The sequence below is a fragment of the Carassius carassius genome, chromosome 46 (genome assembly GCF_963082965.1).
Source record: "Carassius carassius chromosome 46, fCarCar2.1, whole genome shotgun sequence".
NCBI classification, from domain to species: domain Eukaryota; kingdom Metazoa; phylum Chordata; class Actinopteri; order Cypriniformes; family Cyprinidae; genus Carassius; species Carassius carassius.
Window position 1 is genome coordinate 6023469 of NC_081800.1, and position 16791 is coordinate 6040259.

The 16791-nt window shown below is 36.9% G+C and overlaps 1 long non-coding RNA gene across 1 annotated transcript; it reads right to left on the reverse strand.

Annotated features, from left to right (window-relative positions):
• Positions 1–6630: 6630 nt before the first annotated feature.
• LOC132129537 (uncharacterized) lies at positions 6631–8254 on the reverse strand. Its single transcript, XR_009428539.1, has 2 exons — positions 7579–8254; positions 6631–6928 (listed from the first exon to the last, which is right to left on the reverse strand). It is a non-coding gene; the product is annotated as an uncharacterized LOC132129537 (long non-coding RNA).
• Positions 8255–16791: the final 8537 nt, after the last annotated feature.

The following is a 16791-nucleotide window of genomic DNA, read 5'->3' on the forward strand; positions in this document are numbered from 1 at the left end:
ATTCATCCAGTCACCACCTGCTCTTCATCAGTGGCCTAGAAAGAGAAACACATTTGAAAAAAGAAAACATTTAATTAAACTATCCATTTTCAGGTAGAGGTGTATTCACATCCGTAAGGATAGGTAAATAATCTGTTTTATCATTTCAACAATTTGTGTGGTTGTTTAATGTCTCTGTCTACCGCAGCGCTCCAGAAGGCTATAATGGCAGCACTAGTGTGAGGGCATGTCATATTGTTTGAATAAATATATTGCTTTCAGAAAGCTTCTTTACTGAAACATTAAAACAGACATGACATTCACATACCTCACAAATGTTCATGTACGTGGAGGGCTGCTCTTCAAACAGTTCGTTCACCAAATAATAAAAATGGTCATAATTTACTCTCCACATGTTATTCCAGACCCAGACAAACTCTGCTCATTTATCACGAATAAATATATTTAATATTCTCTTTATTTGTGTCCCCCATTGCTAGTCTGGGAGACCAGTATTTTATTTTGAACATACATGTTTGCTATCATATAGTTTATGATTTATTCATATATAAATATCGGAATGAATTACTTCTACAATAACTGTATTTATGAGGTTTGAAAATACTGATTTTTCTAGACTATAAATGGATTAACAAAAAAATTATGAGAAAATTAAAAATATATTCATTTGTGTTATAAAGACAAACATACGTCTTACAGGTTTGGAATGACATGAGGGCAATTAAATAATTTTTTGTGTGAACTTTTCCTTTAAGATGGAAGAACAAAAATGATGACTCTTCAAATCAGACAAGACAACTCCAAAGTTGGTTTGAGTTCTGCAATGAACAACAGACATCAATGGTTTTCATGAAATGAGCACGTAATCACACTGTTGTTTCATCAAAATGTGAAGTAAATCGGCAGGAGACAACAGAAACATTTATTTTCTAAAAATAACAAACATAAATTATTTTACTCTTAGTAAAAAAAAGAAAATACACTGATAACTGATAAAATGAAATTATGAAGTTTACTTGCCTTAAACTGTCTTTCCCTCTCTTCAGAAGAAGCTGAGAAAACCTCCTCCACACACAAGCAGACTTCTGTGTCCTTAACTCCAAAGTTAGAGTTCTGCAAAGAAAAAAGGCACATCAATGGTTTCAATAAAATATGAACATGTAATCACACTGTTGTTGCATCAAAATGCATGGTTTTTCCCATGTCAGCTTAAGCAAAAGGTAGAAGCTCCGCTTGTTCCGCCCAGCCCATGTTCTCTTGTGTTTCCTCCCAGCCTCCCTCTCCTGCCTCCTCTCCTAAAATCAGCCAGTTCCTCAGCCCTATCTCCGCTGATACTTGTCAGCAGTGTTGGGCAGTAATGCGTTATTAGTAACGCGCTACTGAAACAGGAAGGACACAAATATTGATTTTCTAAAAAAAAAAAAAACTCACATCAGTCTCAAAAGAATGAAGTTATCTTGTCTCTGGATTTCAACATATACAAAAACAAACATTATTTTAGTCTTATTAAAAATAAAGATAACTTGATAGCATTCTGAAGTTTACTCGCTTTAAACCCGTCTGTCCCTCTCTTCAGAAGAAGCTGAGAGCACCTCCTCCTCCTCCTCCTCCTCCTCAGACAGTGTGTGACTCTCACACAAACAGCTTCTGTTTCTTTAACTCTCAGCGCGAGGACAATGAAGACACAAGCTCGACAAGTCTGAAATATTACATGCAAAACATACTTTTAACAATTACCACTTCAACAGCCTCAAAATAATTATGCTAGTCTTTATTACATAACGCCATTTCCTTTAGGAAACTAACGTAGATTCAGCTTAACCATGAAAAATAAGATAACAAATTAACATGAGTGTAACCGTAACCATAACCGTCTATTAACACCTCAAAAAGTGCAGATATTGATACACTATATAAGACACTCACGGACTTTATATTAAAAATGACCTCTTCCGTTCAGTAACGTTAAAGGAGGCCGTTAAGACCTCCAATTCTGAGGCGAAAACCGCGTCCACGTATTTTTCTATATAACGTTAAGTTTTTTTGTTTCCGCCTTTCATAAAACCGGGTAAACAATAAACGATAACTTTACATTTTTAATCTTTACTTACCATAATGCCTTTCATTCCTTCTCGCTTCTTTCACGCTGAGAAAATGGCAGCTGCTCGCACTGGAGACGTACGATCTTAACGTGACGTGCGTGCTCTCCTTCACGTCCGCGTTCCCAACCAAGTGCCGCTGGGTTATAATCGAGACCAATTTTCAACCCAAACTTGGGTTAAAACAACCCAATGTCCTATGCAACGGTCTCAACCCAGCGTTTTTTAGAGTGTATATTATTTTCATATATTAATTACCTTTTTAAACTGTGTTACTTCTTTTTGACAAAGGTAGGTTCAGCCGACCAATTAACCAACAGTTCTGTGATTGCAGGTTTAAAGAGCTCCTGGACTGCAGTGTTGGTTGATATCTTGTGATCTCTCTTTGGTTGGCATAATGGCGATCCCCAGTCCTCTCTAGTCCTTATCTCTTCTCATATCAACTGCACCTTCTCAGCTGTAATCTCTCTACAGCTGTAGTCTAGTTCATCTACTTAGGCTGCATCCTACTCCCGTTGGCAGCCATGATTCTTCTTTACGCTCTTGTTTTCTACAGTCTGCACAAACACCCCCTGGAGGCAAGACCAGACTTCAGCACTTGCTGAATCTGAATTAAGGGATTTTCTAATCAAGGAGAAGAGGCTGGCATGTTCTCTGGCTCTGGTTCTCCTGCTGTTTGCAGCATGTTGGATGACTCTGCATCTAATGAACTGTGTACTACTTTCAGCGGGTCCTCAAGAAAGCATCCCCCACATCACAGGAATACTCCTCTCTCATGCCAACTCAGCGGTGAACCCTGTGGTCTACGCCCTCCGTTTCACAGAGATCAGGGAGGCTTACCCGGGGAGGCTTATCATTGGTTTATCATCTACATTATCTTCATTATTAAAGATTCACTAACACAATTCATGCCAAATTGACAAAAAGTCTAATAATAATGTGCAAAAATAAAAATAAAAAGTGTGCTTGGCAGTTTATGACAACTAGATTAACCATTTTGTATTGAATAACTTATACGATAAACTAAAGACCCGATGTTTTGAGGGGTAAGACTATTGCACAGAAAACTGTATAATACATTTTGAGCAACATGACATTAGCAACTGATAATGTAGGAAAACGCAGATAAATGTGCGTAATCAATGGCATGAATGTACAAAAGCAATCGCAACTTGTTCAAAAGAATGAGAATCTGGTTTTATGATGTGTATGAATGACTAGATGATGTGGAGGTTGTACAAGTAGTTTTGAGAATTTCATTTCTGATTTGAGAAATGCACCAAAGTGACTGAGAAAACTGTAACTCTGTAAAGCGACATGAGAATTAGTCAGAAAAAAATACAATCATATTTGATACATCAGGCTTTTATTGTTCATAGCTCTGTAGTATTTATTTGTTGTGTTTAATGCAATACAAAGATGATGAACAAATATGAAAAAAAGTTCCTCATAAGGCTGATGATTATATTTGATTTTCACATTTTAACATGATTTTTCTAAAAAAAAAAGAATAATAATAATAATTATTATCAATGTTATTCTTTTACTTAAGGGTGACATACTGTATGTATGGATACTGTAAAAGCATGGCCTTAACATCTATTGAGAAAATCCATATTTTATTATATTTTATTATATTTTGCAATGCAATTAAATATTGTTTTGTAGAAATACAGACCGTCTCATAATTTATGGTGTAAAATAGTAAAAGGAGATTCCCAGAGGTCACTGTAAAGAATTTAAAAATATATATTTTTATTTTTCGTTTGTTTGTTTGTTTGTTTATTTTGTTTATTATTTATTTTACTGTAAATTGAGAAGACTCAAATGAGGCTGACTTCCTTATACTGGAAAGGGGAAAAAAAGTGCTAATACAGCAATTACAATTGTGACCTCATAGTGACCATTATAATATTATCAAATACTTGACTACGGAGAGTTTCATTTTATTTTATTTGAACTAGTTTGTCTTTAAACTTTATTCTTGATTGTGTGGTTAGTGGTACTGTAGTTTTGTTGACCTGGTTCATGTGTTCAGATAAAGACTGTAACACGCAGGGCTTTAGATCAAAGTCTAACTTGACAGGTTTTGTTTACATGTTAATATTTATGCACAGTTACATTTGCTGCCAACCAACTTTGTGGAAAAAATAAAATAACTGCATGGATGTTTATGGTAACAAGCTATCAAATATAGTATAACCTTATTAGAGTGTTGATGGAAGAGTTTTGCTTGAATCAGCTTGTGTTTTATATGATTTCATAAAGATTGCACAACAAAGGAATACATACAGCAGCACAAACTGTTTAACCTCTAACTTTTTCCAAGCACGACTTTCTAAAAGATAACTGTTTACATATGTATAAACTGCTCAAAATTAACTTAAATTAAAATAAAAGGAAAAAGGCAAGAGTTAAATAAAACTATATTTTATTCATAGAACAAAAACACATGCATATTTTGCTGTTATATATATATATATATATTCATTCTCTGAACAAGGCCACATGCATTGTCTGACTGAAAATTAATTTCCTGTTATGTTGTGTGAAAATCCTATTTGATCACAAGACAACAGAAATGCTAAATTGTTGATTAAGCCATAAATTAGAGTTAACTAAATCTCTTTTAATCAGATTTTCCTTTTCATGTACCAGATCAGCATGTTAAGCTTGCAGCAGAGGCATGGATGTTGTTCAGGCTTGTTAGGTAAAGTGTAAGCCCTGTTTCACAATGCACACAAACACACACAAAGCTGCAACAGGCTTGTTGTTCTGTACAACAAAGTGATTTCTAGCTTACTGCACGAAGCATCTCCTTGAATGAATGACCATAACCTAGCAATTGTTTGGTGGAGTGAGAACTATCACAGCCTTGATCATCATTAAATCTACACCACCATTCATAATTTGAGCTCAGTGAGATTTTTTACATTTCATTCAAGTCTCTTATGCTAACCAAGGTCACATTCATTTCATTAAAAAAATAAAGAAAGATCAATGTCACATTATCCTTCAGAAATCATTTTGATATGCTGATTTACTGCTCAAGAAACATTTCTGACCATCAACCACTGCAAAAAAAAAGAAAAACAAGTTTATTTGAGATTATTGGAGTACATTTTACAAAGAAATTCTATTTCTGTCTTTCCTCATCATCATTTCACTTTAATTCAATGTCACTTGTATTTTCTTTGTAATTAATTGTAAAATTTTCTATCTATCTCTGAGTGACAATTGTTCAAAACTTTTTTCTTTTTTTTTCTTAACGTTGGATACTATGGACCTCATTTAATGTTCTAAACGCATGGTCCAAAGCATACAGCGCAATTACGTTTAGGGTGTGTCCGAATCCATTTTTGCTAGTTTAAGGAAGGGAAAAATAGTCAGTGCATCCGGTGCATGGTCTAAAAGGATTGTCCCTATTCTCTTAATGAGTAATGGGTGTGTTTTGGGCGTAACGTGCCATGAACCAATCACAGTCTCATCTCCCATTCCTTTTAAAATCCAGTTGCGCTCGTGTCAATGCGGATTTGCTATATGGCAGAATTTGCAAGATGAAAAACTGAACGCTTCTCTAGTGAGGGAACGGATCTGCTCGAGCGCAGAATTCTGATTCATGCAAAGACTATACATTTTGACATGTTTGCATTTTTATATTAATGTACACAATAATAATCTTTTACATTTTAATACATTAATTCTTAATTTTTAAACATTCTTTGTGTGCTGCTGCGCATCCCTGTATGTGTAATTAACATTTTTAAATTTAACTGTTTTGATAACAAAACAAAAAAAAAATGGCGCACAAATGGGCACAAATGCATTTGCTATTTAAACAACATTACACAGTATGTGAAAATGATAACTGCGTCGGGCTGAAACTAACAGAAAACACTTGCGTCTCACCTGGGGCCACATTATGCCGAGTGTATGATAGGGCCCTATGATTCAGGATTCTCAGATATATACAAAGTTCTAATCCATGATTGAAATCTTTTATAACATTATAAAAGTCTTAACTGTCATTTCTGATGATTTAAATGCAAAGTTTTTATTTATTAAGCTTTTTACTAATTTTTTACCGACCCCAAACTTTTCAAACTGCTTAACTCTTAACTTCTTGATTCAGTTAGATTTACTGAATAGAATATGTTTCAGATTTACTGAATAGAGCATTTTTTTTTGTGGGAGTTTGCTCTATTACTTTGCTGTTTCATAAAAGTTGTTCTTTTTTTTTCTTTTTTTTTGTATACCAACTTCAGTGTATTACTCATGCTACACTGCTCTGTTTATGCAGGCAGTGTGAACGCTGTAACCTGTAAATATGGGTGCCGAAATAAACACTCTGCTTACATATACATAGTTAATGTGGTGTGAAACAGGCAATAGGGTTTAAGCAATATTTAAACTCCAGAGAGTTTCCACTAGCAGACAGATAGCTGGTACAACAAGGAAGGCAATAGACTGTATAGTTATCACCTGAACAGGGTTTGATCCCTCCCACCAAACTATACAACCTACTACCTCACCCTGTCAGGACACCAAAGGACAGTCCCAACACCTGACATGTTTGCGTGTAATCCCAGCCCATTTTACTTCTGTAATGTGAGTGAATATCCTTTCCGACTCACTGGAGGAATGCAGACACTTTTTCAAACGAGTCCATGTTGTTTGTGGATGATTTGGCTGTCGCCTTAGGAAAGACAGTAGATTGTATAGTTATCTCAGTGAGAGAGCACAGGGCTCCACAACTATCCAATCTACTACCTCAGCCCCAAGGACAGCAGAACAGATGTCAACCAGCCAGACAGCAGACTGCTGGATTCCTGCGGAGAGAGAGACACACTGCTTAACACAATCATACATTCAAACCTTTTTGTAGCTGGACTCCACATTACAGTTTGAGCAAGCGTTTTAATGTGTACAAGTACATTGTACATGTACATTGAGTGTGCTTAATTGTACTTAAAGTGCACTTGTAGTATACTTGAAACCTTAAAAGTATATATTAAAATAGCTGAATTACCACTAATTTACTAAATTACATATAAAGTTAAGTCCTACCTTAGTGAGCCAAAAAAGCACTCAATTAATTCAATTAATTGCATTTAACATAAATGTAAAATATAATCTACTTTCATTCAGTTGTAAACTACATATAATTAATATATGGACACCATATATGAATTTGAGGAAAACCAACTTCATACATCCACTAAAATCACCTTTACACCAGCTGGTTTAAATTATTTTAAAAATGAGAAGTTAAGTTAGTTATGAGAAAACCTTGTGCTGCATTTGTTTGTGACGCCACTTGGTTTAATATTTTATTCTATAAATCAAGGTGTCAAAAGGAGTCAGCGGCGCTTATTTGAGTCGGAAAAACGAACATGAAAACCAGGGAACTGTGAGGAGTTCAACCAGGATGCAGGCTAAAAGGGAAGCGCTAATTTTGAAAGCCAAAGAAATTACTCACTCATTGTAGCGAGGCTGGCATTGGATCATGAAGAAAAAAAGTCTTGATCCTTGGCCAGGAATTTGCGCCCATTTTGCCAAAAACTGAGCTCATTCCAACAAGACAACATTGTGTAAGCTACGCATTTGAGGTAAACAGACGATGTAAAACATGGCTTCCCCAGCTGTCTCCTATAGCTTTAACAAAGCTGATTCTGCTATTCCTTACTGCAAAATAGAGGAAAAACAAAATGGCGTTGTTTCGGCCATTTTAGGGTGTGATTGCTGTGCATTCCTTACAACGTCTACGAGGTGTGCCTGAAAAACCCATTCACGCATTCACTGTTCTCAGAGGCTGTTTGCAAGAGCAAGGGTCTCCCTTTCGTTGCACTGAAGGACGCCTGGCATCAGTACAACCACAAGAAAGCCAAGATTCATCCTCGAGTCAATAGCGTTCTTTCACACACAACAAAATGAACAGATATGCTGTGAAAATCATCCGCTTCTGGATGCCCGTTAGCATGCTAGCATACGTGATGAACCTAAACATCTCCGAACATCAGCACTATAACATATTAGCATCCCACTAAATCAGTTTCTTATTTTGAGAATGTTATAGAGAATTTGAGAATTTTTTTTCTCAGTATCTTTACTCCTCCCTATAAACTTCCAGCAGAAACTTTGATAAAGCAGTTAAGTGAGACAGGCAAAACATTCGCAAAATGGCTATAAAAACAGTTATTGTGTGGATTCAAGAGGTGGAACATGTCTGTTTTGCATAAATAAACATGCAAATATCTTCCAGACACTGACTTTCAACAATTTGTTAACATACAAAAGTCCTCTTAGCTAATTAGCATACACATGCTCTTTCTGGCCCATTCGGGGGGACATTGATTGAAAAGTTTTGGCACGCAAACGCAGTCTGCTGGATCACAAAGAGGAGAATGAAGCTGAGAGATGGCATGACATGGCTTTGCTGTGCCAACTCGGATTTGCTAACTTTTCGGTAAAGGTCAGGTCAAAAGCTGTGCAACAAAACACGCTTAACTATCTTTATCTCTTATGGTGTGTAACTCATCAGGTTGTGCACTTTTTACTAACACCATCAGATACAGACATGCAGTTGTCTTACTCTGATGTAATAAAAATATGTTTTAAATGTAATACCAACTATTCTAGAGCTGCTTTAGTCAAGGACGACATTTGGTGCATTGCCCATGATAGAGGAACATATGCTGATATGGTGTGACAGCTTTTTTAAATAAAGAAAACAGCATATGCTAGTTGGGTATGTTTACAAGTACAACCCTAATTCCGGAAAAGTTGGGACGTTTTTTAAATTTTAATAAAATGAAAACTAAAAGACTTTCAAATCACATGAGCCAATATTTTATTCACAATAGAACATAGATAACATAGCAAATGTTTAAACTGAGAAAGTTTATAATTTTATGCACAAAATGAGCTCATTTCAATTTTGATTTCTGCTACAGGTCTCAAAATAGTTGGGACGGGGCATGTTTACCATGGTGTAGCATCTCCTTTTCTTTTCAAAACAGTTTGAAGACGTCTGGGCATTGAGGCTATGAGTTGCTGGAGTTTTGCTGTTGGAATTTGGTCCCATTCTTGCCTTATATAGATTTCCAGCTGCTGAAGAGTTCGTGGTCGTCTTTGACGTATTTTTCGTTTAATGATGCGCCAAATGTTCTCTATAGGTGAAAGATCTGGACTGCAGGCAGGCCAGGTTAGCACCCGGACTCTTCTACGACGAAGCCATGCTGTTGTTATAGCTGCAGTATGTGGTTTTGCATTGTCCTGCTGAAATAAACAAGGCCTTCCCTGAAATAGACGTTGTTTGGAGGGAAGCATATGTTGCTCTAAAACCTTTATATACCTTTCAGCATTCACAGAGCCTTCCAAAACATGCAAGCTGCCCATACCGTATGCACTTATGCACCCCCATACCATCAGAGATGCTGGCTTTTGAACTGAACGCTGATAACATGCTGGAAGGTCTCCCTCCTCTTTAGCCCGGAGGACACGGCGTCCGTGATTTCCAACAAGAATGTCAAATTTGGACTCGTCTGACCATAAAACACTATTCCACTTTGAAATAGTCCATTTTAAATGAGCCTTGGCCCACAGGACACGACGGCGCTTCTGGACCATGTTCACATATGGCTTCCTTTTTGCATGATAGAGCTTTAGTTGGCATCTGCTGATGGCACGGCGGATTGTGTTTACCGACAGTGGTTTCTGAAAGTATTCCTGGGCCCATTTAGTAATGTCATTGAAACAATCATGCCGATGAGTGATGCAGTGTCGTCTGAGAGCCCGAAGACCACGGGCATCCAATAAAGGTCTCCGGCCTTGTCCCTTACGCACAGAGATTTCTCCAGTTTCTCTCAATCTTTTGATGATGTTATGCACTGTAGATGATGAGATTTGCAAAGCCTTTGCAATTTGACGTTGAGGAACATTGTTTTTAAAGTTTTCCACAATTTTTTTACGCAGTCTTTCACAGATTGGAGAGCCTCTGCCCATCTTTACTTCTGAGAGACTCTGCTTCTCTAAGACAAAGCTTTTATAGCTAATCATGTTACAGACCTGATATCAATTAACTTAATTAATCACTAGATGTTCTCCCAGCTGAATCTTTTCAAAACTGCTTGCTTTTTTAGCCATTTGTTGCCCCCGTGCCAACTTTTTTGAGACCTGTAGCAGGCATTAAATTTTAAATGAGCTAATTAAGTGGATAAAAGTGTAAAATTTCTCAGTTTAAACATTTGCTACGTTATCTATGTTCTATTGTGAATAAAATATTGGCTCATGTGATTTGAAATTCCTTTAGTTTTCATTTTATTAAAAATTAAAAAACGTCCCAACTTTTCCGGAATTCGGGTTGTATGACAGCTGGTTTTAGCTGGTTTAAACTGGTCATGTGCTGGTCCTAAACAACTAGCTCCTGCTCAGAACCAGCTCATGACCGACTAAGGACTAGCTCAAACCAGCTGTCATGCTTCAAAACATACCTAAACTGCATATGCTGTTGATGTATATGCTGGAAAGGTGACATTTGGATCATTTTTAGAGATGTAACATTTGGACCATTTTTAGATTACACAGGGAACTAGTCTGTCCTTCTATTACTCAATATGCGGTAATCGTGTTGATGGGGATTAACCAGTCCTTTTGGTGCTTTGCCAGGTATTTAGGTCCATTTCAGTGCCGCTTAGATTTTTTCATATGTAAATGACCTCTTTAGTTATGTTTTTAAAATATGTAATGCTAATTCAAATTAGACACAAATGCCCTGATTTTTTACAACATGGGTATTATAGATTATCTGTTGCTTTCAGTGTAGACAGTGTGGATGGTATTGAAAATGGAATCATACAATGGAATTGCAGAAATATTTAAATAGCTAGTCTTTTGAATATATCAGTTAGATATTTCTATCAACTCTTTATTTGACGACTTCAGGAAACAGTTTGCATGGATGAGCCCACAAAATCTTTAATTCTTCTCAAAGTTAACAATTTACATCAGAGCCTATTAATAACTAGGCTATGTTTACTAATGGAATTCAAATAAAGTAGTTGATTAGTTTTAGATTCTGTATGACTAAATTTTTAAACACTGAGTCTCTTAAAGGTATAGTTCACCTAAAAATTAAATATTACCCCATAATTTACTCACCATCAAGCCAACTGAATGCATGCAGGCTTAACACAAAGTCATAGCGTTAACATAAGCAACTTAGTACTAACATATCTGCATGTAATACTTCATAGCAGTGCAGGCATTAGTGTCTTATGTTAATAATTCAACATGTTTATTCATTTTAAATCATCTTTAGTTTATAGCCTACATATGGGAGCCAGAGTAATAATGAAATAAGTTAATATCTGTTGTAGCATGCATTTTTGTGAAAGATTTCGCCCTGTATGTATCAAACATCTTTATCTGAATTAAAAGAGTGTACAGTTTCACTTTTTCAAAACCTAGTGAACTGCCTTATAAACCTCTGCCTACATATTATAAGTGATGGATTTGGAAGATTGTGGAAGGCAGATACTCTGTGGATCATACAAATATACACTGGACACCCGACTCATAATTGATTTCAGTCAAGTCTGGTGTTAGCATATGGCTGAGCTAAAACTTTTCTAATACAATTTAAAATACACAATAAAATTCAAAGTTTCCATGTGACATCACACCCTTACAGGAATCCCCACATCAAAACAAGTCTTTACTCCACTGACCTACAGTTGTTTTTTACTAGGTTTGCATTAAGACATGCATTATTTAAAGGCTAAATTCAGTATATACCTTACTGATGATGCATACATTGTACAGTCAAGCAGATGAACCCAGAAAATAAGCGCAATGCACAAAGTTTAAAAAGTTGAGCTTGCAATGCATTCTGGGATTGCCTTCTCTGGCAAGGACTTGCGATGCGTATGCTCAGAATTTGGCTCAAGCTAAGTAACTTACCTTTTGGCACATGCTTCACAGGAACTATGGTGCCTTAAAATGCTTCCTACGTAGGCAGCTAACTAGGTTTTGCAACAGAGCCTGTGTTTCTAGTATATGAAAAACATCTCTGAAGCATTTATTACAAATATTCTTGGCTTAATATATCACACCCTGTGATACATGATAAAACATGTTTCTCTCAATAAATGGCTGACATTTTTAATTGCCTGCATTTGTTTACATCTCACCTATACCATACTACCTCTAGGCGTAATCATACACCAAGCATTCTATAGTCATCTTACTTCTCTGTCTGAGAAAATAGGTAAACAAATGAAATAAGATCAACAAAAGGCCTTCTATCTTACCTAGCGACCAAAGGACACAGCTGTTAGCCCTTGTGACCGTCCAATCGCAGGAGGTAAACGAGCAAATCAATTAGCCTGCTGAACGCCTCCCACTGTGTTATGGTTGCCAAGACCATATGATTACAATATTTGCGGAAATCATACAACGAAAATGCCTATCGATAATCTTGCGTTAGATCCACCAAAAACGGGCTAACTGTTTGGCACAAGCGCAGCGATTGAGAAATTGGTACATATTCTTCTTTTCATTTTAATTTTCTCCAATCCTTTCTGTCGCCAAGTACTGGAGTCTGGTGCCAAGAAAGGGGCAGTGCCTGTATGCCAGGCTGAATTTCAATGAATGGAGAAGAGGGTGGTGGGTAGAGCATTGAAGGGTGGGGGATGTTGGCAGAGGAAGAGTAAAAGGCCACAATAAAAAAAAAGGAAACCTGAGACAATGCCTTTGTGCAGCGATAATTTAATGTAGGAGGGGAGCTTCCCCATTGAAAATCCCTTTTGCATCCATATAACCGAAAAGTAGTCTTCGAAACATGTCTCATGAACGAGGAAACTATGTGATATTGTATGAAAAAACAATAGATGATTTTCATTTTTTTACTCTTGATAGTAACTATCTATCGCATCTGTAATCTTTTGTTTGAACAGCAGTAGATCAGTGTTTCCACCAGTGGTGAGTTCTAACATATTACTAGCAAATTAGCTTCTAGTACAACTGTTGAACAAGATTCTTAACATGAAACATGCCATATTTTATTGTATTTTTTTTATGAATCATTGTACACAATATATAGTGTAATATTTCCCCAAGTTACATTTAGCTAAACTTTTCTTCCTGTTCCGTTTACTGTACCTGTGACATTATTCCTCCGTTTTTTCCTTCCACACAGCCTTGCCACTGCTTAAAATAGTTCAGCCATAGAAAGCTATAACTCTTCAAAAATGTAATTAATCATTCTGCATATGATCTCCTGTCATCAACCTACACCAGAGAGAAACGCCCTTAAAGCAAAAATAGCAGTCCCCAAAAAACAGGAAGTTGGGCTTGGCTTGACCTTGGTCGACTCTGTCACGCGGTCTCCGGAGAGCCTGCTGTTACTCATCGAAACTCGACGATAAGGATTCTGTCTTGCCTTATATATACAAAGAACTTGCAGATTAGAGTTAGATCTCTGCCCCCATCTGGGGCCATGTAACTAATAGGCTGCAGAAGTGCTGCGTGTCTGCGCATTTGCAGGGCAAAGAGTAGTGTTTTCTCACCTGCAGTGAATTTTCTGCTTTCGGTATAAACACTTTATCCAAATAAAACTTTCAGTTTGAAGTCAAATTACAAAACTGGTGTTGTATTCTGTCTGTTTTAGCATGATTTGATTGTGTATGCAGTGAAATCTAAGAATTTTTAGGGTTAAACTCTGTTTGTTTTGAAACTTCCTGTTTGCTAATGTGGGGTCCGTGCCCAGAGTGCATCTGATTGTCAGCTACAGTAAATGTAGGAGGGATCTGGGCTGTATGGGAAAGGGGGGAAAAAGGGAGGGAGAGAGAGAAAATATGATGCTACATGATAAGTTCATCTGAGGAGAACAGGGGGTGGAGGAAATGCTCTCCTTTCCTCCCTCCCTCGCTCCACTTTTTTTCCTGTTGCCATATCTCTCTGTCTCTAAGCAAAATAAACATGTATGCACAAACTTTTGTGCCTCTTTGGCGAGACTTTCGGTTATACCTTACGAAGCAGAAAAATACCTGCCCTCCTTGCTTATGCTGACAAGTAATAAAGCACAAAAAAAAGAACATTATCCAAGAAAAATACTTGCTCTACAGCTAAATCAACAAACATCAGCACATCATGTGTTATTTCAATTTAACAGCACCATTTTCAGCTTTTCCACGTTTGCTTGCATGTGAAGAGCCGATCTGCTGTTAAATAAGGATTTGATCATAAAAAAGGTTTGGTGTCATTTGAAAAAGTCTCCATTATTAATCCCTTTAAGTAAAATACACTTAGTACAGTAATACACAAACACGTGGCATGTCGACGCCATCTTGAGAGCTTTTTTCATCAATGCATTTTCAATTTCAGTTGACATTTGCTGCCATTTCGTCCAAGTTATAGTAGCCTTGTAACAAAAAAGATGTCTCCACCTCTTTTCTAGGAAAACCAGATCTCGTTGATTTTTCACCCTGTTTTAAAGGACTTTACTGTTAATTTGACAAAAAGGCACAAACCTGTATTCTGTATTAATATTTAATCAGTATTTTGTTCAGTTACTTTTGCATAACAAATGCAAAAGTAATTCTTTCCCTAGCTAGCCCCACTCTTTTTTTCTCTTTCTGTCATGTAATTTGCAGTGCAAAAGCAAACAACAACAAAAAATAAATAAATAAATACAAACAGTACAAGCCTCAATTTTGAAAGAATACCTGCTAGAATACCTGAATATAAAAATAAGTCATTTGATCATACAGTATCTCCCAATGCCTACAAGTGACTGAATGCTTTCATATATGCAAGATGAACTAAGTTTATGCTTGTTAACTATTTCTACCAGCTAAGTCCTCACTTCACCTACTTTCTATAAAAGTATAAAATACAAAACTGACTTTAAGATCTTTGTACAGAAATCTTACTTAATGAGAATGTATAGGCTATCCACGAAACATTAGCATCATATCCAAATACATCACTGTGTTAATGTACCTTTAAAAACATTAAGGCAGCACCTAAACACTATTTGGATTTTCCAATGCATTCAAATCCTTAAACAAATGATCAAATCAAATGCACAAAACGGCCAAAAACTAAAGGAATGTACATGCTATCTGAAGGAATGCTTGCTTACCTAATTGTGAGAATAACTTCTTTTTTTATATTAACAAAAATCCTTTTTTTTTTTCTTGAATAGCTTCGAGCCTAAAAACATTTATCAAATGTACATTAACAATTAATTTGTCTGCAAATTGTTTAGTGTAGTAGAAATGGCGGAATCCAAGGCATGGACTCAGGGGTAAAGCAGACACGTTTACAAGAGGAAGACAACAGTGAACGAGAGACAGAGCTGCTGGGTAAAAGAATCGACAATGATGCTTTAAGAGAATTTCTTAAAAAGTAGCTAAAGATATAAGTACTCAAGCAAGAAAAAAATTGAATACCTGCAGACTAGAGGCTTCAAAATCCAAGAACACAAGGCAGGGTCATGGCGGCGAGAAGAGTAGACTCATGCACATACTACGCCTATCTCGGGGAGAGAGACCTAGAAACGTGCTACCACCAAACATGCTCTTCCACGGGGTTGTGGCTGAAGAAAGAGCACATACAGCGGCCTCCGTTTCACCCACCTCACCACGAGTTCTTTCTCCCTGCCCACTTTGGCACAGGATGCAAAGTGAAAGACCGAAGCTGAGAGAGGGAGAGAGGAGGTGGAGAAAGTAAGGGAGTTTGAGTAACGTAAAAGAAATCAGAGATCAGAAAGAGAGGATTTTGCATGCTTAAAATCACAAGTGCCCATAAAGGCACAGTTATTGCTACCGTCTGTGTTAAACTAGCACGCAAAACTTGACAAACTTGTTTTATGGGAATGTGAGAAGGTCAGGTTGTACCCCTCTTTCCCAGTCACAGTTTCTCCTAGTATACAGTCTGGAAAATAAGGGCTCAGAATTGATTATTTAAGGGAAACTCTTGATCAGCTGAATGGGTCCAGAGTTACACCAGATTCAAAACAGGATAATGCTTACATGATTTTTTATGCATTTAGCCAAAGCATGTGACCCACCCCTTAAGCATTTAGTCAATGCTTTCTGTGGTTTCTCGAGGAATTATAAATAACCCTCCCAAAAGAAGCGCAAGAGGACAAAGTTGATTTGGCTTGCCCTGAGAATGCAATGATTTCCTTTGTCAGCATTTGGCATCTGTCCCAGGAAGTTTGAGCCTTCCAGTTATAGTCTGCACTAATCATTATACACATCCAGTGACTGTTCTGCCACCGCCTGCGTTTTGGATTTCAAACACAGAGAAACATGACATGAGCAGTCCGTAGTACTTCCTCAAAGAGTCTTAAAGACACTACACTCAGTTAATCTCATTTGTTCAATTAATTTGCTTTTGCGACTCACCTTGTGTTTGACATCATCATCCATGTTGCACTTTGCATGCATTCATTTAGTTAGGAGTAGCAAAACGCTATGCAAATAAGCACTGAGAAAGTTGTTGCAGTTTTCAGTGGAGTCATAATGTTAAAAGTTTGTCAGGTCCTCAAATCCTTACCATGAAAGAGAACATGTCATTCGTCAGAGTCGTTGCAGACTTCACATGGTCCTCTTCCTGTGCAAGAATCTGTCATGTAAAACAGAAATTCTCTTTATAGAACACAAAAGGTATCTTGTCAAATGAT